This window comes from Amphibalanus amphitrite, unplaced genomic scaffold (assembly GCF_019059575.1).
Source record: "Amphibalanus amphitrite isolate SeventyFive unplaced genomic scaffold, NRLGWU_Aamphi_draft 000745F_arrow, whole genome shotgun sequence".
NCBI lineage: Eukaryota > Metazoa > Arthropoda > Thecostraca > Balanomorpha > Balanidae > Amphibalanus > Amphibalanus amphitrite.
The window spans coordinates 36,683-62,751 of record NW_024882239.1 but is presented as its reverse complement, the minus strand read 5'-3'; positions in this window follow the sequence as shown (position 1 = coordinate 62,751).

Here is a 26,069-nt window from a genome sequence, read left to right as displayed (position 1 = left end):
CAGGACGGTTATAGCTGACCAAACAGAACGGCTTCACTTTTATCCATCGCGACGAACAAGTTTGGCACGCACTGACTGGACAATGAACTGGTTTGCTAAATTTGTCTAGCTCGATCTGACAAGCAGGTAAATTTGACCGGTCAGGACCGGTCAGGTTTGATCTGACCGAGCAGAGGTGATTGGTTGCACCGAATAGATGCACTGGGGCCTCCACGGGAGCATGCTGCGAGTCTTTGCAGGAGGGCGCGCCGACGCGACGGTTGATGACAGACAAGACACAGACCACGGGGCGGGAATGCGGCCGGGATTTTGGAGGTCAGCGCTGCAGCGAGGTCAGCTGAGAACATCCGAATGTCGGTGCTACATGTGTGTCAACGACTCGTACTTGTGACACCAGACATACTTCCCGAGCGCCATTCACGGACATGATTCGATTTTAGATATTGGATGAAATATTGCATGCATGTGTAAGCGGACATGATCAAATCTGTTCGCCACTCTGTCCCACGACCCTGCACTGATGTGCATCGATATGCAATATATATCCGAGCATAAAATGGGTAGCAGCATGCCAGGGTCTGGAGTTCAGGCTCCGAACATTGCAGCCCCTGCACCGCAACTAAATATATCATTGTGTTTTCTGAAAGATGAATAACGTTTTCGCTGTCAGCTCTAGAAACGTAGAGGAATAAAACAGGAATCAAGCAAGGAAAATGTTAAGGCATAGGAGAGAGAGAGAGAGAGAGAGAGAGAGAGAGAGAGAGAGAGAGAGAGAGAGAGAGAAAGAGAAAGAGAGAGAAAGAGAGAGAGAGAAAGAGAGAGAGAGAGAGAGAGAGAAAGAGAGAGAGAGAGAGAGAGAGAGAGAGAGAGAGAGAGAGAGAGAGAGAGAGAGAGAGAGAGAGAGAGAGAGAGAGAGAGAGAGAGAGAGAGAGGAATGTGAAGCTGAGGAGGATAGATCGGAGGCGGCACGGAAGTGCGGACGGCAGGCCACTGTGGCCGGCCCACCCAGCGGTCAGCAAATCGGCCTCCATCCCGCACAACGGCGGGGCGCTCTGCGCTCCCACACTTCATCAAAACAATCTGATGTCTTCATGGCAGCCCGGCCTCGATAATCGGACACCCAAGCGCCGGCCGCGCTGCCGCCATGCCCGAATAGCGAGTCACTCATCGCGCGGCCCGGGCCGACGCCACCGATCATTATGTGAATTTTGCCCGGCCTCGGCCGCATTACCTTTAATCCATAACACAATTCGCTGCGCCGCGGTCGGCGGGTCATCACGGACTGCGGGCCGGGCGGGATCAGGTCAGCTCATCGCGCTGGCAGGGCCCGTTCCCAGCCGCCGGCGCACGGGCCGAGCAGGTGGTTCTGAGACCTCTCCCGGCTCGCCGGGGAAACGTCACGCCATCCGGCTGCGATAGTCGGCAGGAAAAATGACCCTCTCGATGGCTAGCGACGGTGTCGGAACGGCCGGGAGGCGCGGCTCACCGCCGGCCGCCGCTATAAGATGACTCGATACCACCTGTTCAGCGGCCATCCGAACCCGGCTGAATCAGCCGCCCAACCCCATCAGACGGATATCGAAAACGAGTTCTCCTAAATCACCACTAATTTTCAGACACTCTCGCTGATATCTGACGTGCGGGCTGTCACGGAACCCCGATCCGGTTCGGGGACACGAACCGGTCGACAGGCGAGTCCATCTTCCCTGTGAGCGGTTCGTTCACCTCGAGTTCCGCGGCTGCCACCGCGGTAATCATGTTTATGTCCAGGTGAGCAGCCACATCCCTGCTGCCGGCCGACGGCCATTGAGGCTTTTCAGCGCGATTTCTCGCACCTCGCAGCCGCCTTCCACACAATTTGGCGGCGCTTTGAAGCCGGGCAGGGCGATCGGTGGCGGGCCACAATGGCGAGGGGACGGCCCGGCCGGGCCGACAGTGGGGTGGAAGAATAGGGAGGGAGGAAAGAGGGAGTGTCAACCCGGGCCGCAGGTCGAGGGTGGGGGCCGGCTGGTGACAGCGCTGCCGGCGCTGAAGTGTGTAACGAGGAACCACTGGCAGATGGAGAGACATTGAGAGGGATCAACGTGTTACAATTATCGCTGCTCGGGCAGAAAAAAAAACGATGGGCAGGAAACATAACATGCCATGGATTTACAGATAATTTATTTAAAAAAACAATTATTTACTGACCTACCTAACAATATGATCGTATTGGAGGTTGCAATTATGATGCAATTTTCATCTATAATATCATCCGTTATGTGAATTGTGATTAGTCACAAAGCCACCTTTAAATACAGCATGCAACAATGGACCTATAGCTGGGGCCAGCGTCGGCTTCCTGCATCTTCGACACCGTCACCGCAGGCAATTGAGGTTTACAGCTTCATTCTAATTGACATCGCATTCTTCCATCTGTAATTCGCGTCTACCGTTGCCGTCTCCTGTAATCATGCCGTCTACCGCGCTGAGGCGACTGCAGGGCTGACCGGACAGGGCTGGGGTTGTGCACCTAGTCTGGCGCTGGGCTAATTTCGGCCGGCGCCGCCCACAGAAGCCGCGCCGCGGGTAGACAGACTCCACACACCGGCTAACGGGCCATAATTAACCGCCGCTGCAGCCAGCCGGCACGACACTACGCCAAATTGCCGCAATTATATCGAGATTATTTATGCATTAACATTTAAACACAGAGCATTTACACTATCAAATTGGGAAAGTAGATGCTGGCTGGCGATGATGACATTTAGTTCATAAATCAAACCTGACATTTTATTTTTGATCCCAGTCCGCTAGCTTAATTTCACCGTCCATCAGTGGTTGACAGATGAATAGCAATAAATCGCCAGGAAGCGTGTCTATTCTGCCAGACCCGTCCGACCCATAATAGCACACCGGGACGTGGCCATGACTTGTTCGACAGAGTTCCGGGCTGACTAACTGTGCAGCCAACTTGTAGCAATCGGGACAGTCGGCTAAATAACCAGATCAGCACACAGTGGCAGGAGCCCAGGAGACGGGGGTGGTCCCAGGAGCGGGACCGGGGAGGGGTGGGGGACGGGGGAAGTGAGATCCGGGAGGGGCGAGATCAGGCAACGCTGCTGAGTGCTGATTTACTCAGATTGAGATTAACCGAATTAGCATGGACTTTGTGTTCGGGCTACTGGCGTGTGGAAAAATGTCAGAATTCGTTCAGACGGCACCAAAGATGCAGAAAGAATCAGTATTTATTTTAGTCATAGCATCCAAAAAGCACTTGATGTCCTTCAAACAGATTTTAGCAAATTTATTTTTTGAACGCGATGCTGCGAAGCTGGTTCACCATTACGTAGATAAAGCTAAATCATTTTCTTCCGAAATTAGAGTGCCGAAATGTGTACTGAATTCATTACATTGCTGCCGCTAATCCGGCCGAATAAAGTGTCCCGCTTAATCTAAAATAAGCTTCAGTCGCTAAGTGTGGAGTGACTGAAAGGCCTATAAAAGGCAAGCATTTATTAAAAAGGAGAATCTTGAAATTATTTGAATGGATTATGCCCCATCTGCTTATGTTCGGGACTAACTTGTGAACACGACGAACCCATCCATCCGCGGCTTTCCAATCAATCGCTGGCAACTGAGCGACGGGTCCGTCTGTTCGTTAGCAGCTGGCCGTGTGACGGAAACTACCTCACATCGCTCATATCGCCACCACAAACCGCGATGACCTCACTGCAATCTATCAGCAAGGTAGACCTTTCCACAATCCGCTCTCATCTGGCGCGCTGGGCTGCTCTTCGCTCTCATTGTGACACCTGTTCACTCGCGTCCGAGGGGCACGGCTCAGCCAGGTAGCCCCAAAAGGTCACTTCCTTAGGGGAGGGGAACATCCGGTACTCCGCCGAGGTGAGTTAGCTCTGTAGGCCCCCGAGTTTGTCCCAATGACTGTGAGTTAGCCGGCGGCGCGGCTCGGCGGCGGGATTTGGCCGGCTCCCGCCCGACTAATTACACCGGGCGGTGCGCACGTGGCTCTCCATGGCCGGCGAGCAATCGATGACGGCCACTGGGGACCAGACTTGTAAACGATTCAAAAAAATTCAATCAATTCAATCACGACTCACTTGATGAAATGACCGATTCAATCATAACTCAATCAAACAGTCTGATTTTCCAAGCGATTCAATCACGACTCATGGACCTTGTGATTCAACTCAATCACGACTCATCCCATTATCAGTGATTCAGGGAATGACTCAACTCATGATTTAACTCAACGCGATTCAATCAAGATGTTATATAAAATTTATACATATATGATATCAATTCAAGACATTTTTGGAAACTGATACAAAACAGATACCAACCAAATACACTAAGAAAATACCAAAAATCATAGAAAAGTACTGAATCTATACTGAACTCAACAAAGCTGTAGATATTTATATAAATACTGTGTAAAGATGATAATTTAAGTACAGAAAAGACAAGCTCTGTTACAAATGAAGCTACCAGAGGACTTATAAAAATTAATTTATCTGCTTGGCGCTTGCAAAAGGAAACATGCAAAATTGCACAGGACACTACCACATATTATCAGCATCATCGAAAAGGACCAAAATTTGCAAATCAATTGTGATACCCAAACTAAAATAGCTGGTGATCAGCCATTAAAGAAATATTGATGGATACTTTATGAAGCAGTGGTAAAGCCGGTAAAGCATTACACAGGACTAGACATTTTCGGCGTGCTACAAGTTTTCTTTACTATCAAGAATACGGAATATCGACACATACGAAGCTATTCAATAGTTACATAATATAAACTGAATGCTCTCACGATTAAACTACCTCAACCATCCATATCTTCAATGACAAAATAACAATTCCAAGCCCAACCCACGACACCAAACTTCATACGCGGCGGAGCTGAGTTGCAAGTTGTAAAGGCCTGGCTACCAGGACGCGTTTTCTGCGTGCGTTTTTTGTTTTTGCTTTTGCGAGTTTGCGTGATATGCATAATACGGTTCTAGAAAGGAACGATATTATGTTTTGTTTTTGTTATATATAAAAACTTTAAGTATTAAATTATCATAAAAGGTTTTGTTAATGTTTATATAATATATACGCAAAACATGCAAGCTCGCAAAAACGCACGCAGAACACGCATAGTGTAGCCAGGCCTTTAGTACTGAAGTACGCATGCGCCAAGTGGGCAGCCATCTTTAATTTAGCAGCAGAACCATGGATTACTTTGAACTATATAAAATACATAGTTTATATTTTTAGATTCAATTAAGCATATTTATGCATGCGTGTAAAACAGTTTTTTATCCTGTCCAATTCATTAAAGAAAAATATCCAACAGTAGAAATCTAAATTGGTTTGGTAATATGCAATGTATTTAGCCCAGCACTAGGTAGTTGCAGCGTATATTGACGCAGCTGTGACATAAAAGCGTATTTTGCGTGGTTTGCATGTGGCAAATATTGCGAGCAGTCTGGCAAATCTCTTAATCCGAATTTAGCATCGAATGCAAAACTGTTAGCGGTCCTCAAAACTAGAAGGTGAAGAACACCAAACGGATAAAAATTGTTTGTTGAGCTATGAAAACAATAGTTTTTGGGTGATGGTGGAGGTGATGGGAAGGTGGTTGTTTTTAATACCTAGTAGGGTATGTATCTACTTTTTGCCATTGTATCTTTACTTTTGTGTAATTGGGAGCCACCACGGCAATATGTGACAGATCCATCAACGCTCATAAGCCAAGGTATTCCAATTATTTACGTTGATAGGTAAACGCTGATTCTGCTGGGAAATGTAAAGTGAGTGAGAAGACCATGGGTTAGATCAAGCAATTTATGACCCTTAGCCCAAAATCAAATCAGTAACTAAGGTTACTAAATTATAATGTAAACATGCATTGTGTATTTATCAATATGTTTTGCTTGCTCACAAATGTCCTGATGAAACAGGGTATTGAAAATATAAAGATTAACATGATATCTAAAACATGTGTGTTGAGCAATGTGCGCCTGCTTACTGCTACTGTTAACTTGATTACCATACTGATTTTAGGGCACTGGAAAGAAACTTTACATTCTTTTTTTCATCTTCATGCACTGACATTTATGTATAATTTTGTGTTTACAGTTTGATTAAAAACTTAACACATTTTTTTTTTTCAATAATGATAGCTGTGCGCATTTATAATACTGACAAAATACCTAAAAATTTTGCGGTGCATTGTGTGTGACTATGATGCAAATCCACATATATTTCTACATAATATAGTACTAAATATGGTCATAACTTCAATTTCCAGCACATGGTGATTGAATCATTTTGTTAATTCAATCAACTTGAATCGATGAGTTGCCGATTCAATCACTTGCAGTTGCCATGTGTGACCGATTCAATCAGGATTCATATGGTGACAAGAGGTGATTCAACCGACTCAATCACAGTGAGTCGGCATTTTCAAGCGATTCATGAGAATCGATTCAATCAGAGTTGAATCGCTTACAAGTCTGCTGGGGACGTCCGCAGCGGGCCGTCTGTCTCTCCCAGGCCGAGGTGGCGCCGCCTGCTTACTATGCATTGGCAGCGACGCTCATCATCGTCCTCTGAACGGTGGCCAACAGAGCGTTTGTTGCGTCGAGAGCGACGGTTCCGACGGCGGGCTGGCCGACGCTCCCGATGGAGGCTGACGGTCGACACGGAGCAGTCTGAGATACAGGCCGACCGGAAGATGCGAGATGTGCTGCCATGCTGCTCTATGAGGCGGTTTGCTCGAAAGAACGGAAGGACTGTTTTAATGTAAAATAATGATTTTTTTCAAGGAAGTTTATGTCTCGGCAGCTCTTATCAAAGCAACACCGCCGGGCTACCACAAATATGTGATGTACTTAACCCGCGCACCGACGGGGGGGGGCGGATATCCGCCCCCCCCCCTGAGGTTTTTCGCGAATAGCGGGAAAACCGCGGCGCGTAGCGCCGCGAAATTTGGTATGACTATAACCTCATCAATTTTACACATGGTGTGCAAGTTTGAACCTCCTACCTTTTAAGGTCAGGTCACCAGATCACTTTGAATGACCCAACCTCAAGTCACTTGTTTGCAACTTTGTCACCGTGCCAGAGCTACAGTAGATGTCGGAGGCCTTTGAAAGTCGCAGGATATTATAAGGTCATTAGTAGCTACAATTTGTATATCTCGGAATTTTGATATCGGTGACCTAAGGTCAGGTCAATTTCGCGACCTCCCCATTATAAGTCAATGGGGGAAAAATCAACTCCCTGTTTTTATCACTAAAACGGGTCGGAATGGCCCCATATACCATACATGACTTCATGTACGATCAACCTTCACTACCTTGAGGTCTGTTTTGCTGTTGGGCAGCTGTGAGGTCATGTGACGTCATCAAAGGTCACCAAAGGTTTTTGGCCAATAACTCCGTACAGGAACAAGATACAGACGCGTGGATGGTCTCATTGTGTTCAGCTCGTCAAGACGCATCGAATGATATACATGATGACCTCGAGGTCACGTGACCTGAGGTCAACCTTTGACCTTGACCTTTCGAGGTCAACATATATATATCATTCGATGCGGATTGACGAGAGGATCACGATGGTGCCCTTAGTTTGTTCCTATCTTGACTAATTCGAAAGTTATTCGAGAAAAACTCTCTCCATATCTAGCGCCGCCATTTTGACTTTTTCGACCCCTGTGACGTCATCTTTGACCTGACCTGAAAATGACCTTAGTAAAAATTGTAGATCTTGGCCGTGCGTATCCGATGCCGTTTACCGCTTGTCGCTATCTTGCTTCGTTCTCGAGATCTCAGGGGGGGGCGGTCATCCGCCCCCCCCCCGTCGGTGCGAAGTTGGCGCAGACCCCCGTCGGTGCGCGGGTTAAATACATTTTCGATTTACTCAATACACATCGTTAGGCTTTAGCCTTTGCTGTTCCTTACCTAATGTTAGTCACTTACTTAGCTGAAACTACACCCATGGACAAAGTTTTAGTTTTTGCTTTGATCTCACAATGAAGATATGATGACATTTTAATGAACAGCTGGCTGCTTGGAGTTGCGTACATCATAATTACCCGCACACCATTTTTAGCCTAACCACAGCAATAACTATAACTGTCATCGCCAAAAGAATTAGGGACGCTATCTACCTGATCAAACCGACTTCAGTGACTCTCTCTCTCTCTCTCTCTCTCTCTCTCTCTCTCTCTCTCTCTCTCTCTCTCTCTCTCTCTCTCTCACTCTCTCTCTCTCTCTCTCTCTCTCTCTCTCTCTCTCTCTCTCTCTCTCTCTCTCTCTCTCTCTCTCTCTCTCTCTCTGCGAGGAGCCAGGTGGTCGTGACACGCATCCATTTCACTGTCAGATAGCGGCCGACGCCACGAATTTCCGGCCCAAAAAGATGGCCCGATGGTGGCGAGCTCCGCTCGACATCCATCTAAAATGCGTGAGTCCCCACTTCCATCCATCAGTTTCACTTATTCAAATTTGAGCGGTGCTGCGCTCGGACCCACGTAGAGACCGAGCGCCTGCCAGGACTCCAATCGCGCCTCACTGGAGCGCCATATCCGATATCCGCCCCAAACGGACCCCATTCGGCTCCAGAGCAAGCCCGTATCCCCTACTCGACCCCAAAGTAGACCCCATCCACCCGTACACGCCTCGGGACCTGATTTTTACCATTTACTTAGTTGGAATAAAACTTCTTCCCAGTCAGTGCTGCATTTCTTTTTTCTTAGACTGTTCGATGTCTGCTTATCCCTCTAGGCCACGCCTCTTTTCATTTCCCATCGCTGGTAACCTCCTAGCCCCCTCTCTCCGTTCTGGACAATTTTAGCCCCATCCCTCTTCATGATAATCGTTTAAACCTTTTCCCTTCATTGGTTTGTTCCTATACCCCCTCGAGGGGTTCATCTTTCCCATCCTCTCTCTTCGAGCTCTCCCCTTTCCCCTCCTTCTCCTCCCCCGCCAACGACAGACGACGACTCATGAACTAAAGTTTTCATCCAACTCCCTAATCGGCGGCGTATAAATTTCGGCCGACGGCCAGCGCCGCTCTCCGACCCATACGGAGCCGCTCCGCTGCGACAATGCCTTTCGAACGAGCGCGATAATTTAGCCCCGCCTCCGCCGGGGGGTCTCGGCCGCCGCTGCCGTCCGTTCGTCGGGGGCGACGCGGCGGGGCGGCGAGTCGCCGGCTCGGAACTTCACGGCGCGTGGATCGGGAATTTACAGCGGGGCGCCGATCACCAGGGGAAATCATTGAGAGTCGCTGAAGGCGGCGCCGGACGGATGGGGCCGCTGGTGGAGCTCCGTGACCTGCACTGAGATCGGCGCCGGCGACGGCACGCGGTGGGCGGCTCCGACCCACACCGGGGTCTCGGTCCTGGCGTGAAAGGCTGAACTGACATGGCTTCAGCCCACACGGGGAGAGTTGTAAGCAGCGGCAGGTCCTCCAGGTGATGTGACTCCAGCCCACGTCAGAGTCCTAAATAGACCCACTGCCCCTGGCGAATATCTGGCCAAAATTCCACCGTTCGGCTCGGTGAACAGCTTCAACTGCATGATGCATATCTGCTTATGCATACCTGCAAACAAAACCATTCGACACCTTACGCCCCAAAAGGCGAGGTCCTGGCAGAAAGCAGCGGCATCTGTCATTGGATACCCAAAGAAGTCGCTTACTCATTAGCGCAGCTGCGTCATTTCAGTTACCTTTGCGCACCGCTCGTCTCCGTCACCATGAACGTCTTCATTGTCAGCCACTGCTCCTTGGTCTTTGTCGTGCGCACCGGTCGATCTTCTTCTGTCCCTGCTCCGACGGTCGCGCACAGGGGCCTCTAGCAATAATACGCCGCGCACGCCGCACGCAGACAGATGCGACGCGTTTGTCCCCTCCGCGTTGGCATTCGCCGCGAGCGCGCCACATCGGCACAGCAGCGGCAGAAAACACGCTCCGGAGGCATCCGACGCCGAACAGAATACCGACGCGGTGCAGAAGCGATCCTGATTGTCGCCGCCTTGTGGGAGGCCCCACCACTGCCTGCAGTGTCGCTCTGTGCAGATATGAGCTGATCGGGACCATCCCGACAGCATTTCATCGCCACCGGCGGGGCCGCTAATGCAACGCCAACGGATAGAGACGGCGAGACAGAGCTTACCGCCGCGTCTCTGCGGGAGGGGACCGCAGCACCCCGCTCTCCAGAGGTATGTAAATTCCACGGTCCGCCCCTGGGATTAATCGTCGCCCCTGCTAGACAATATCATTGATTGGGGAGAGCGGCCGTAAATTCGCTGCGCGCGCGGCGTCCCCTCGACTGCGCGAGGCGCCCGGGCCCGCCGTCGCCGATAAGAACCCGCGACGGTGACGATCACTCTGGATAAAGACGTGTTGAAATGGGCCGTCCCGCGGAATCACTTGGGTGCACCGCTCTCTTTACGGGGATTCTGATTTATTCGCCGGCGGCGGCGGCGGAGACGCAGCCGAGGGGCGAGTCGTGCGGAGGGGAGGACAGCCCGGAGATGGCCGTATGATGGCGTGTTCTGATGTCGCTCCGAGCTGAGTCACTGCTAACTTGCCCGCCCTGGCACTACTGATAATCTCATTTTCAACCCGTCTGCCATCAGGGAATCGGCGCAGTTTCCCTTTCCCCGTGATTGCCCCGAAAGATGGCGCCAAATTTATGGCGCGTTCCGTCGCCGCCAGGCGTGCGTCCCTCTTCAGCTGGGTGACTGCGAGGGGACAGCCGTCCCCAGTGGCTGCCACTGTGTGACCACATCGGGCCGTATCGGCGAGCATAACGACACACCACAAATCACCCCGTCGTGACATGTCAGCGACGGCTGTGCGCGATCCCAACCCTCCCAGCATCACAGCCGGCACGGAACGCAGTGCAGACCCCAATCAGTCGGGTGCCCTGCGGGCCAGGCAGCGCGGCACAGCCCCCTAATCAGACCTGGCCACCGCGCCAGCTCGGCTGCCGATCGGTGAGCCAATTAACCAGATCGGCATCCTCTGGGCGGCGGAGGCGGCGGCGGCGGCGCGGGGCGGTGATGCGATCACGGCCCCGCCCGGCCGACCCTGAGGCGCCTGCAGCCCTCCTTGGAGTAAACATCCGGACCTGGTCCGCCACGAGCTGCGCAGAGCCGCGCCCTCCTGCTGCCGCCACACTGGCGGCTCTGCAGGCAGTCGCTGACGACTGACGGATAGGACCATGGACCAACAGTCTTATGTAACCAAAACTGGAGCATGGACGGTGCATTGGCGCACGGGATGCACTGCAGGCTCCGTAGTGAGTCATCACGCCGTTGCACGCAGGCCCACCGAAACGTGGCCTCAATGTGACGAGATCTCGGCGTAAACATCATGCGGCAGGCTCCTGGAAGCAGGACTGTGCGCCTGTGGCTGCACCCAGTTGCCATGACAACCAATCGAGCACGAAGACCCACGAGAGCAGCCGGCAGTGGAGGCAGCAGCTGCACGGCTGCACCGCACGCACCAACAGCCGGAGCCGTCTCACTGTAACGATCAGAGGCGACGCCATCGAGCGGAAAAGGTGCCGGCAATTTGATTCTCCCATCCACTCTGGCGGAGCGCGGGACCCCATTAATCCGCTTCCAAGCCCCACATCCTTTTAAAGCAATCCGCCGAAGCCCAGGGGACGGCAGTGGCTCCTGGGCGCGGGCAGGCGATGCCATCCGCGCTCCTCTGCTATAGAGCCTCGTCTGCGCCTTGGCACATGTTTATTCTCTCTCGTGGATCAAACGCCGCGGAGCTATTTGAATTGCTCGCCGCGCCGTGCGGCTGCTTTGATCGGCCGTATACTGAGCGGCTCGGCTGAGAAGTTCGGACGGCGGTCCGAGTATAGAGCAGGGTGCCCGGGGGGGGGGGGGTTGATACAGCGATACGGTGCATCCCTGACGCCGAGATAATTAGGCCAACTTAAGCACGGAAACAAGAAATAGCAAACGCACAACTGGCTGCGGTATATCTAGTTCCAGAAAATTACGTGCACCGAATGCAAAGTAAGTTGCCAACATTATCCAATGTTTTGTAAGTTCTTGACTTTTGCAAGCTGCAATGCGCTCAAATTAGAAAACCGAGCGTCCAAGCGACATTTTTGTGCGACTACCTACTATTAACTTCTGCGACCGATCTTGTGATTACTTCAAACTGCTTGCACTATAGTCTGTTTTTCGTATCTTCTACCTTCACTCAAAGACGGTAAATTCTCTAATCACGTGCTCCAGCGAACATCTAATTAAATCAACACCGTTGCAAAGTCAATTTTTATCTCGAACGCAAGATCGAACGTCTGTCCCCTTGGCCTATCCCGTTAATCAAAATGCGATGTTCTTTGTCAAGTGAAATGCATTTGCAGAAAAACGTGACAACATATTTTAATTCTGGCAAAATTATCCCTTTCTAATTTCATTATGTTTTCAAACAACAGAAGGGCAATGGCCTTGGTCTCAGACAAGACAAAATGATCGTAACGTTTTCTTTCAACGCTTCAAAGCAAAAGAAATGTGGGTTAGGTGACTGAAATAAGGCGGTGAAGAAGGAGCTCAACCAACGAATATCGCCAGAATAAAGAACTTACTTCTTTGGATACCAGAAAGAAAAGTGTTGAAGGCGCGTAGAAACACCGTCGGTGGTGGCAGAGCTCAACTCCGTCATGTTTTCAGCGCAATATAATACGAAAAATGCATACGTGGGTGTTATTGTTGTTATTACCTGCATTTGTGTATCATAATATAAGCCCTAAGGCGTTGGTGATTGCCAGCGGTCACTCAAAAGGTCATGTCAGATGATAAAGATCACAAGCAGCTTTCGACAATACCTAAAGGCCGCCCCACACTGGACCTCGCATGCGGGTTGCGAGTTTTTGGGTTTTCGGGCTTCTTCAAAATCAAATAATACAATCTAAGCTGAGTGACCCACACTACCATCTAACAAGCGACTCTGCATGTTTTTAGCTCGCGTGCGACCTTGCATCGCATTCCAAAAGTTGATTTTGAGTCAACTTTCGATTTTCCTCGCTGCGAGGTCTGCGAGTTCTGCGAGGTTTGCGGGTTTTTCGTTGGAGTCGAATTTCGGTTCGTTGCGCTGGTATTGCGACTATATGTAAGTTTCTGAAGGTGTACCGGCTTCACTGCATTCATGAAGTTACCATAAGGGAACGGTCTAATCACTCTATGAATTAGTATTATGCCCGCAAACTCAAAACCCGCAAACCCGCAACCCGCATGCGAGTTCCAGTGTGGGGCGGCCTTAATAGCTGCTAGAACTGAAGATGTTTCGACGGCGCTGTAGTTCAATCGGTTGACAAGGTTTGGTCAGATTTGTCCAAACATGTTGAGCTCGGGAGTTTTTAAATTAATGACCTTCAGCGGCCTTCACTATTGACCTCAGCAAAATGCGGTATATACGTACTATACTCGTATACGTATACTGCTGAAAGTAATTGTTGAGAGCTATCTATTCTTGAACGTGTCTTCGCACCTTTCTTACTTTTCGGGATGATCGCGTGAGGCAGATAGGAAAATAATAAGATGAAGCAAATCTGCTTGGGGACCCCCCAAGCGGGCGTGGGCTAAGATAATTTTGTTATTCGTCGGTGTAAAAGTTATCGCAACGTAAATAAAGCAAAACATAAATTAAGCATTTGAAATAAATATAGTTAACACATTTGGTTTCTTTTACCCAATGACAAGGAAGTGCTAGCTTTAAACTATTCTTTAAATGTTCTCAGCAAAACGTCCTTGTGTATAGGTCGGTAGTCAGTACCAATAAGCCGTGGTAACGATTATATATTACTGACCGGGCCGACGAAATTATTTGGAAACGAGGTTTGCAAAATTGACGGAGGCCCGAGTGCGGAGCACGAGGGCCGGAGTCAAATTTTGCAAGCCGAGTTTCCAAATAATTTCGTACGGCTGAGGTCAGTAAGATTTTTCCTACATGCCGCATACCTATTAAAACGTTTTGACAGGTTTTGGTGACACTTATACAATTGTTTTGTCCATAATTTTCTAACAATGATTGCGCTACTGCTGTGGATGAAGCTTTGAAGGAAATTCATAGAAGAAAATGCATCAAAATACCTTACTTCAAACGGAATCGTCTCTGAAAATATTTCCTCAGAATGGCATAACAATTGGATATCCAAGGAGCATAATACATAAATGATTTGCCGCTACATAAGAACAAGAAGAAGGTATACTATTCCTAGTGATTAAACGTGAATTTTCCAGTCTTCTTGCAAAAATCTTTGCTTTATATAGGTATGTAATCGTGCTTTGTTGATGCCCTATGGCAAAACGTTAGTGAAATACATTATATTTTCCATATTTTACATGTTTGTTTCGAGGAAAGGACTACAACTATCAAATAATAACGCAATAAATGAATAAACTTAGGCCCAAGGAAACGGTGTACATATAAAACGAAGATAAGACAACAAACGATAATGGATTTCGGTTAATAGGCGCATATCTAACTATAATCTTGGCTTTGTAACCAATACAAAATATTTCAAAGCCCTTTATAAGCAGAGCAGATATTTTTTTAACAAAAAAAGTTAGCTTTCTAATTTTACGATGCAAATATCATGCAATAATGATGTCAATTATACATTCCCTGGGTTAATGCGGGCTAACGCGATAAGCTCTATAGTTTAGAGGTCATTGCCCTGGGCAGTAAACTCGGGCAGTAAACTTTTGTTTCCTGCCCGGCCTATCAAATAACATGGCATTTTGACACCGACAGTTTCTTGGTCATAGTTTTACTGCCCGGCTCGTGCTGTGGTTAAGACATACCCCGGCATGTAGGAAAATACAAGCGATACTCTAGCTTAAAGGTTTCTTTTCCGATTTGAACTGCGCAGCGAAGGCGAACTCCAACACGAGCAACAAACTCCTGCAATGAGTGGTGGGCCATGCGGCCAAGATTTGAAAACTATACCCTAAAAACGTGCTGGAGGAACAAAACATCTTTGAGTGAAGGTAGAAGATACGAAAAACAGACTATAATTGCGCAAAAGTCGCAAGCAATGCATGCAAATTGGTTACCGCATGTGTTTTCAGCTTCCAGAAAATATATGACGATTCACAATTAGCTTCATTGCCACCAGACACCAAGCTAACAACCATTTAAACTTCTGGTGCTCAAATGCACTAAAAATAAAACATTCCATCTTGCCTTCAAAATCGCGTACGGCGAGCGGTGCGATTCTAATATAGATAGTCGCGGTGGCGGCGGCCGGTATCGCCGCCCGCGATCTGGCTTCTGTTACGGCTAACCGGCGGCCTCTGTGCGCAGCGGACGCGCATTAGGCGGCCGTTTCGGGTCGGGTCAGCACCTGGAGTGGGCCAGTTACCGGCGCTCAGCACGACACGCATCCGCCGCCACTTCCGCTGATCTGCGCTGATGAATGGCTGACCGGGCCGGCTACCGCCGCCGGCGACACTGCAGCTGAGCGGGGCGGCGGCACGGGGCTGCCGAGCCGACTGGGTGGGCTGAGTGGACAGGGACGGGGCGGGAGCAGGTGAGGGCACGGAAAACAGGAGGGTAAATGTAGGCAAGGCTATGATCCGAAAAGAAAGAGACAACAAGTTAACCCGGCCGGGCCCGGGGGTAATCCCAACCACCGCAGCCCGGGGGGGGGGGCGTTTTTCGCCCCCCCCCCTGTTTAACTCCGTAAATAAGGGAGCTACGGAAATAAAAGCGATACCAAACGCAAGGTCCTTACGAGACGATTCTAAAGCACCTAAAAATTTTGACCTCAAGTCAATTTTCAAGGTCAGAGGTCAAGGTCAAACGCAAAAACCGGCACATGTGTAGTGATCTCAAAATAAGCCTTCTAGAGGACGTCAGGCTGCATCATCACCGGCAACATTGTGTGTCAAACGAAAGAAGAGAATCTGAGGATTCCGAAAATGTGCTCAATATCAAAGATCAAGGTCAAGATCGCGCTCAAAATTGACCTCAAACTTGACACTTTTTCGCACATCTTGTGTGCTAACTTCCAAAATGTTTTGAAATGGTTTGAGGCTTATCAGTTCCCTATTTGTGGTTCATCTTACGATACAAGGCTGCTCAAAGGTCAAGGTCACAGAAGAGTATCCCTGCTAGAGGCTATTCAAGCACTATTCAAGCACTCACTGATTCAAGTTAGTAATAATAAATAAGACAATTTTGCCATCCGGAAGCTCCAAATGAAGGCTTAGAGGAAAATAGATGCCAGATTCGTGATCAGCGGGTACAAATCCCTCATAAACGACCTTTTATGTGTCAAGGTCAACCAGAGGTTATTCGAGGTCACATGAGGTCAACATAAAAATTGACCTTTTCCGAACAAAATATACATCATTCGACGCGGCTTGACAAGGCGAATGCGATGGTACCACTGCCGTAGCTCTAGGACCAATTTTGTCGAAGTTAATTTCTAAAAACTAAAACCACATTTCGGGGTCGTTGACCTGACCTCTGACCTCAGGTCACCAAAACTATTTTTTCTATTTTTCTCTAGGTCAAACGCTACACAAACGTGCTCGTAATTTGTCTTTATCTCTTAAACTCTATTTTTAGCAGCTATTTGAAGTTTGAGTCTGTGACGCCGAAGTTTGCCGTGCAGGGGTCTAGAAAAATGGACCTTGTGACGTCATCAAGGGGGCTAGGTCCAAATTTTTTACTTCAGAAGATGTCAAATTGATGGGAGAAAAGGTACTGAAAGTTTCGCTCTCCTATCCCTAAACGTTCGGGAGCTATCGCAAATATTCGCCAGGGGAGGGGGGGGGGCGAAAAAAGCCCCCCCCCCCGGGCCCGCGAGGGTTAAGAAAGTTGGCATTGAAGAGCAGGTAAAACTAAACTTAAAAATGTAGAACTGTCTCAGAAGTCAGAGAACAAGGTCGCCGTTGGCAGCTGAACTCTCGAAGCGGAACTGCAATACTAATATAAACAGCAGTGGGCGATGCAGCCAAATACAGCCCGGTAAGGCGACGAAGCACATATCATGCCCCTCCTGCCACCACAGCTCTTCATCAGAGTTAGACCCTATTCAGCGCCGCTCTTTTCATGATCCAAATACAGGCAACCATCAACAGAAGAGCCCGATTTAAATGCGGCGTCGCGACATCAAGCCATTCGGCAGACAAACGGACCTCCAAATCGGCCCAGACGGCGGCGACAGGCTGCCGACAGCTCTAGGTCGCCCGACACGTCCCCGGTTCGTGCAGAGCTGACACGGGGAGCCGCGCCGTCGGCCGGCCACCTCCGCCAGCGGAGAGCCGTGTCAAACACCGGTCGCTAAGTGACGGTGCCGCTGCGTGTGTCGACAGTTCTGAGCACGGCGGCGACGGGCGCTGATTCATGGTGCCGCCTCTGAGGCGCGCACAGCGGCTCTGAGCGGCCCGTGATCAATGACACCACTCGGGGAGCCGGCGCGTCCGACAGCGCCGCACCAGCGGAGGAAGCGTGTCTCACTAAATCACCCCGTTAGCGTACCGGCTCCGGGACGTGTTCTCCGCCGGAATAACGCCCAGCCGAAATGGCATCCTGAAAACGGACCATGAAACTATCAGGAGACGAAACGTCGCTCATTTCACAAAGCGTCGTCAAACCCTTTTGAAAGATGCATGTCGGAACATGGCCAGGTAGACATAGCGTCAGATTAATGTGTAAATAAACAATCTATACAAAATGATGAGCGCAAATCATAGAATTGCGACGCATGTCAATACAGTTGTAATGACTGATGACCCTAAATACAGACATTACTGGCATGGTCGGCGCTGAGAACGACGGGATGTCCGGCTGGCTATGGCAGTACGACCGAACATCGGCAGACATCAGAGCAACCGCAGAGATTTCGCAAGCGCCACAATGGCCCCGTCGGAAGGAACGGATAGACCACTCATTCCTGGACCCGTTTCCGTCACAACGCTACATGATGCAACGGACACAGCAACCGGCCCGCCAGAGGCATTTCTTCATGCTGCTGGGTGTTTGGAGTTTCGTCAGTTTTTCTTGCATGATTGATGGTTGCACGCGGTGAGCGATGGACCGTCGAGGGCGATCGTTCCGTTCGTGTTCCGAGCTCGGATAGCGACGAAGCGATGGTTGGTGGGATTCTCCAGCTCAGTTTCCGGGACAGTTCTGCAAATAGTTGCATAGCGCTGTGGATATTCCACCCATGGTGCCACCCGTGATAAGCAGTTCGAAGGAGTTGGAGAGTCGCGTTGACTGGCGAGGAGATCTCGCTGCGCCGAGAGGCCACGACGGAAGCCGGGGGCTGGGAGCATGACGTGAGTCCCCGTCACGTACGCCCGTATTTCGTCAGTGACGACTCCCGGGGGACCGGTGGAGTCGTGATCCGTCTCGGTGCCCCCGAAGGACCCGTTTCCGGTGACCTGAGAGGTCAGGTGGGCCTCGGACGGGTGAGCGGGCTGGCCGCTATAAATACAGGGCAATGGACCTCGTCCGGCCGTGACCCATCGCACAGGCGACGGGCACGGAGAGATGTGACTGAATCCGTCAGGCGGGAGCCTACCGAAAGGTATGAGAATGAGGCAGCCAAGTTTCGTTATGGAAACAGTCCCAACTGTATTACCGTCAACAACTTTACTACCGTGTGTGGATCATCACCTTTGGAATATTGATGTCATGCAGTCCAGCATCAGTGAAAAACAAACTTGGCATGCCTGTGTCAGGACTGTGTTACATGCGCCAATAAGAAACTTCTTACTTTCCAAAGTTCTGCTTTAGTGTCATTTTATTTGTGTTTGAGCTCCGAGCACACTTCCAAGTAATTTATCCGAGGGTGGAGTCCCTATTACAGTACAGTTTTGCAGTTCTCGGACGTTTAGTTCGGTGACCCTCGCCACAGTCCGTCAGCCCAGGCCGGGCCTGCACGGCGCCCCGGGAGCGCGGTCGGGCCGTGTCCGCGGTCACGGAGCCAGGCTCGGAGCAGCGACGAGACGTCCATGTCCGCCGATTTACCGCGTCCCGCGCTCATATCTCGGTCCGTGTCCGCCCCACAATTCACGAGCCAATTAGAGCGGCGGGAACAGTCGGCGGCGGCCGTAACGAGGCCGCGTCGTGCCGCGTTCCGGCGCGGCGTCGCCGTGTCACCGGAGCGCCGCCCACCGCGACCCGACCCCGAATACGGCGCCGTCAATTACACTAATCACTCGTAAAGCGGCGCGGCGGCGACGGCTGTCGTGGTTCGTGCTGCGCTCCTCTCGTCGCCGTCCAGTGCTGCAGCACCAGAGCTCATGTCCGGATGTGGTAGTGCCGAGCGCCGACCTCGCGTCTCGAGCTTCCTCGTGACTATCTGTAGGGCAGAGTACAGAGTGCAGAGGGAGAGAGGAGCCGCTGCAATGCCGGAGGGAGGGTGGTATGTGGGTTCATGGGGTCACGGAGCTCGTACGTCGCCGATATTGCGCCACATTGCCCCGCGGCTGCGTTATGCTGACTGAAATTGCGCACGGAGTCGAATTTCACTGACTGGCTGGGCGTAGAAGTTCACAGTTCCGTATCAACGAGGGCATAGTTCCTGCTAGCTCGTCGATTTGGGCTCGATTCGCGTTCACCCCCGGCTCAGTTTCCCGCCGCTCGGCTTTCTCGGAATTTCCGTGACACCGATCGCAAGCGGCGAGTTGGAACGGGATACGCACCGCACGGGGTCGGCGGCTAATTCGCCGCTAATTCGCCGCAATCGCCGCTATCAGATGCCGCGATGATCGCGGCGCGCCGCGCCACAAAGGCAGCACCAGGCGATTGAGCTGTCGGTGGCGGCATCAACACAGCTGGGGGTGGCGCGGCGCCGCCGGCGACACCGCTGCGCCACATTGGCCGCACCGCCGCGCCGCATTAGCCGCTACCTGAGGACATCCCGGTAGCTGGGCAGGTGAGGGAGGCGGGCCGACCCATCTCCTCACCAGGCTGTCTCTGATTACAGGCCGGTCACAGTGACACGAGAGGAGGTCGGCGCCGGCAGCCGCGAGACCAGAAATGGAGTGTCATCAGCGGGTAATGGTGGTGTTCACCTGTCGGCCCCATCAGGTCTGACGAGCCGCGCCACTGATTGGAGACGCTGGAACCGAGTCGATGCAGGGTCGATCGGACAGGCTTGGAGAACACGGAAGGGCGAGTCTACGGAACAACAGGCCATGGCCTAGCTGGAACATGATGAAAGGAGATAGTAATTTTTACCTTAACCCTCTCCCGCACATGGGGGGGGGGTGGTTGCCACCCCCTCCCCCCCAGGTAGTCTTTCTGCTCTGCACTCAACATTTTTAGAGCTAGAAGGCTGATTTTTCATATAGCTGCTCCTCTATCCTTTCTTGATGTCCACTGAAAATTTCAAGTTTCTGTGGTTTTTGGTTTCGGAGATATGACCTTGTTTTTCAGGTCATGTCATGACCCAAATGGCCAATTCTCAACATCTTGCGTTGGCTATGGGCCTTGTGAGCTTTTAACACCTTGATTTCGGCCTTTTATGCCAATCCTACCTCCCACCTATCATGAAACATGTTGTTCGACGATGTACAGAGGTCAAGGTCAGGGTCAAGGTCAACCTAGGTCATCTAAGATAATTGCGTTTTAGGCAAGCTGAATTTACTTTTTTTGAATTTTTTTGACTACATTTTTGGTAAAAGCTTCTCAGATCATGATTTCATGTAATATGGACACATAAACAATCGGTGCACACATCAGTATACACACAGACACACACAGACATACAAACACATATTATTGACCTTGACCTAACTTGACCTGAGATGACCTCAGCAGCAAAAACCTGGTCGGGTAGTGTGACAAAGAGGTTCTAGCTGGCTTGGCACCAGAAAACGGCATCGTCATCGGTATATGACAAGCAGCGCGCTTGATATCCAACGGTGACCTAAAACAGCAACATTTTTTAGTTTGACCTGACCTGGAAGGTCAATGACTGACCTGAGAAGGTAAAACTGGGTATCATTGGATTCGTCTCTTCCCAAAGAATCTTTTTGGTCTTTACCGCTAAGCTCTATCTCCAACAGGAACGAAATGGCGCGGGGGGGTGGCAACCACCCCCCCCCCCCCCCATGTGCGTTCTAGGATGGGAAAATGGCATGTGCGGGCGAGGGTTAATGGTATGTTTTCCGGTTCTCCTCGCAGCATCTGTGCATAAAAGAACTACATAGTTACAAACTTACATTAGGCACACTTGACAATTTTGGTTTTCCGTATGATGTATGCTGCAAACCAAATCACTCAGCATGGGCACTCCGTGGTGTTTGAAGCAGTTCCCTTCAATTAACGTTGGCAAGTGACCTGCAACAGCAGAGCTATGGTTACCTTGTCCGGTTTCGCATTACCAGACGGATTATAATTAAAGCCTGAAGTTATTCCGACGGGTTACCTGAACATTCAATTTCGTAACTGCAGTTGCACGGAACAAATGCGTCCATTTCAAGGATTGTTAGTTGGACCCGGCTGCATTATTGGCCCTTCTGAAGCACGTTTCTACCAATTAACCCCAGAGACCTCCCTCTGAGATCTGCCCTCGAGTAGGAACAGTCGGAAACTCCAGCCGATTACAGTAGTTAGCTCCAGAGCTACTCAGATGACCATAGCCTGAGTTGACCCAAAAGGTCAGTGATTGACCCGGCCCGTACAAACAGCGGGTCCATGTAGTACCGAAAGTTGTCTCGACTTTGTTTTGGACTGCTCAAAAGACAAAGCGAAACATCATCTCATGAAATCATTGAGCACCTACCTACTCGTTACAAGTTAAAGAACTCATGGAAACCATCTACTAGGCAAATGCTAGTATACTTTCACCAAAATTGCATGCATTACATATCAAATACATGCAATATCGTTTTGCACGGTACATTGGATTAGAGTGCCAAATCGGTAATACCATGTATGTCTAAGTGTTAATCTGTCCCCGCCTTTGTTCGCCGAGTGCTGATTTATTGGGGCCGCACTGTGTGGTTATTAGACGGCATGGGGTATAAGACTCTGCATAATTTAACATGCTGTACTACCTGGGCGGCTTTTGAAGCCTGAATATTGTAACAAATGTTCTATCGTACTTTCTGCAATGAACTTGGCGCTGCTAAAGCTCATTTGTAGGACAAAAGTGGCAAGTATATGCATCTTTAATAACGCGACAAAGCATTATGATAACGACAAAACACATATGCCAGCTCCATACTTATGCAATATGTATTATACAGAACTCCTGCATGGTCGCTGCGTATCGAAATGACCCATGCCATCGTGTTTTTCGGGTGGTGTGACCCCGGTGATAGTAGTGTATTAGACGGGCGGACGCCAGTCGGTGGTGCCGCACGCACCTGCCATGGTCGCAGGGACAGGCAGGCTCACCTCGACAGCCAACTCCGACTTATAGCGCTTCTTTCGCCGCCGCCAAAAAACAGCCCGGTCTCCAGCCGTGTAATGATAGTCGATGAATGCCGTCTCAGCCGATCGGCAGTCAGCACTGAAATGGCCAGACTTATGTTTTACTCGGCTAGCTTGTGACAGCCGCTCTAGGCTGTCCTCACCACATTAGCCTTTCTCTGACATAGCCCATTTTGCTCCCATTCCCTCCCTCGCTCTCTTCTTCTCCCTCTCCCCATCTTTCTCTAGCTCTCACTCTTGCTCTACCTTGCACTCTATCCAAGTCCAAAGAGGTATAGGGGCTGTCGCCAGCTATGCAACCCCGTTCATAAGCCTCCATGATAGAGGTTATCCAGTCATGTGAAAGGCATTTACGGTGCCGTGAAGAAGACATTGAGCTCATGTGCTGTCGAGGTCGCCAGGAATAAAAACGACCCTGTCTACGTATGTACGAGGAACGCATAAGAACTCGACATGGGCATGGAGCCGCGCTCCAGCGAGCCTCAGCCCTCAGCCGTGCCTTCTCAGACGTAAACACGTTCGATGCATGAGATCACTGCCGGCCATTAGCGCTTATCGTAATTACCTCGACCGATAAAACTAATCAACCGCGCTCAATTAATTAGAGACGATTGAAATGCATTAGAGCAGGACTTTACTACTAATAGCTGTCGGTCATTTATTTTGCCGACACCAAGGGAACGGCTACATATTGGACAACGGCATGACTCAATAGGCATCTGCGTGGGGTTGAATGAATCACTTTAGTCAGAATCAGGATTGTTAAAAATATTAGTTATTTTGTTATTTCATGTCAAACTAGAAAATTTAGTGAAGAAAAAATGTAAACTATTGCTATGATGCACGGTGACAAATGCAATTAAACGGTCAATATCAGCAGACATGCATACAACAAATGTAAATAATTCAGAACACCAACGTTTCAAAATACAGACACACAAACGCATATGAAGGGGGTTAAAATCTCAGAATAGATTGATCCTTTTATAAGAAAAATCGCCGAAACATAATTGAAAAAGACATGTGTGAAACTAACTGCACTTTGTATAAGATTCACATCCCGCGCAATCAGAATACAAGATTCTGCTGATCTCTGCCGCTGTTCTGCTGTGATCATGACCCATTGCCAGTCGATTTTTGTCTGGTTCCGCCACGATGTGTCAATTAGATGTGATGAAAGGCAATTTATCAGATGCCAGTGAGTGGCGAGCAACTGACGCTGTATAATAGGATCAGACGATAAGCCCTCGTCCACACGACAAAGTCGCTTTTAACGAATCACTGTCAGCTGAGCAGATCGGTGTGGAATGATCAATGCATTATAGTGTCACTGCGTTTTCTGTGACATTTCCTCGCAATGATCTTAGGACTTAGAATGCTGCAATGATCAAAGTAGAAACAGCGTTTAAATAAAATATTGAAAATGATGATAAGCTGTTCTGCACAATAATTAAACTGTTTAGAAAGGTACGTCTAATTTTTTGAAGGTCAAACAAATGGTCAAATACAACAAAAAATAAATGTGAGCAATACAAGTCACACAAGGTAGGGTCTGACGAACAGCAGCAGAAAATCAGTGTCTTTTACTGGGAGGGGGGGGGGCGAGGGGGGAGAGGAAGAGAGCCATGTTGTGTCATCGTTGTCACATCCACGGATATGCCTACTGTCCTTACAGATAATAAGGTTCACTTTTCGACCTTGCATAGTTTACCTGTGCCTATCAAATCAAAACATTCAAACCACTTATGCGCCAGTATTTCTTTGACGTAGTCACTGGACCTTCTGACATGCACTCTGATATGTACAATAAACATTACCAATCGTTGAGTTTATTTGAGTGCGATATCAGTTAGGAATCTGGCGTTAACCCTATTCCTGGCGGGGGGGGGCCTCAGGAGCCCCCCCCTGAGGTTTTTTGGTTATTTCTCCCAAACGCGTTGAGCTAGGAAGCTCAACTTTTCTGACTTTTCCTAAAAGGCTTCTACGCAACATGTCTGAAAATTTTGAGTTGATCTGACCTCAGGTCAGGTCACCAGAGGCGGTTTGGTGACCCTACCTCAGAAAAGTTTGCAATCACGCCAGAGCTAGAGTTTTTGACCGACCAATTTCTTCTCTTCAGGCTTTAGTTAGGGTACCAGTATGTGCAATTTGTATATCTCGGAATTTTGATATCGGTGACCTAAGGTCAGGTCAGTTTCGCGACCTCCCCATTATAAGTCAATGGGGGAAAAATCAACTCCCTGTTTTTACCACTAAAACGGGTCGGAATGGCCCCATATACCATACATGACTTCATATACGATCAACCTTCACTACCTTGAGGTCTGTTTTGCTGTTGGGCAGCTGTGAGGTCATGTGACGTCATCAAAGGTCACCAAAGGTTTTTGGCCAATAACTCCGTACAGGAACAAGATACAGACGCGTGGATGGTCTCATTGTGTTCAGCTCGTCAAGACGCATCGAATGATATACATGATGACCTCGAGGTCACGTGACCTGAGGTCAACCTTTGACCTTGACCTTGCGAGGTCAACATATATATTATTCGATGCGGATTGACGAGAGGATCACGATGATGCCCTTAGTTTGTTCCTATCTTGACTAATTCGAAAGTTATTCGAGAAAAACTCTCTCCATATCTAGCGCCGCCATTTTGACTTTTTCGACCCCTGTGACGTCATCTTTGACCTGACCTGAAAATAACCTATGTAAAAATTGTAGATCTTGACCGTGCGTATCCGATGCCGTTTACCGTTTGTCGCTATCTTGCTTCGTTCTCGAGATCTCAGGGGGGGCCGAATCGGCCCCCCCGCCAGTTTCTTGTCCCGGCGGAGCCCGCCAGGAATAGGGTTAAAGGGCAGCTGGGCATGCACGTAGACACGTGGTGGACCGAAGTAGCAGGAGCAGTGCAATGTGGTCAATAGACGTTCATTTGCCCAACCAGTGAACATAAGCTGCAACACCTGCTGACTCGCAACGCGAATTAATAAATCATTAACCTTTTAGTGATAAGTCTATTAGATTTTTCGCCAGCGCACATTTTATTTTTGACTGGTGCGATTGGGACTGACCATGTAGCTTCTGAACTGGTCAATAGCTCCAGGCTTGAGCTGCTAAGCTGTTGAGAAGCTTAGCCGTGGAGCGACAGTCACGGATCATCCGAGTCTGACTTGTTGATCAGCCGGATCTGGGCAGCTCAGCCGTCGAGCTACTGAGTCCGAGCCGCTGAGTGGCTAAGCAGCCAGGTGTGAGACGCTCAGTCCTGTTCAGACAGACAGCCGGTGAGCGATGCGCGAGAGGCGTCCACCTTTGCCGAGAGCCGGCACCGCGGGCCGAGTTACGAGCCGGCCCCACCACCCGCTCTCGCCGACACCGAGCCGCCGAAAAAGGTGCGCCTGCGCCGCAAATATCTCAATCGGACGCGGCTGGCCGTAACTCAGCCGGCCTGGGGTTGCCGCCGGTGCCGGGGCCGGCGGACGGACACCCTCTCTGCAGAGGTGGCCGCTGCCGTGCCGCCGCCGGCCGCCGTGTCTGTGCCGACACCCGTCCGGACGGCCCACCTGACACCGCTGTCGTGTCCGCCTAATGATAAGTGCCGCGTAAAATTACCGCGCCGGCCGCCGACACCGGCCAGTCGGCTC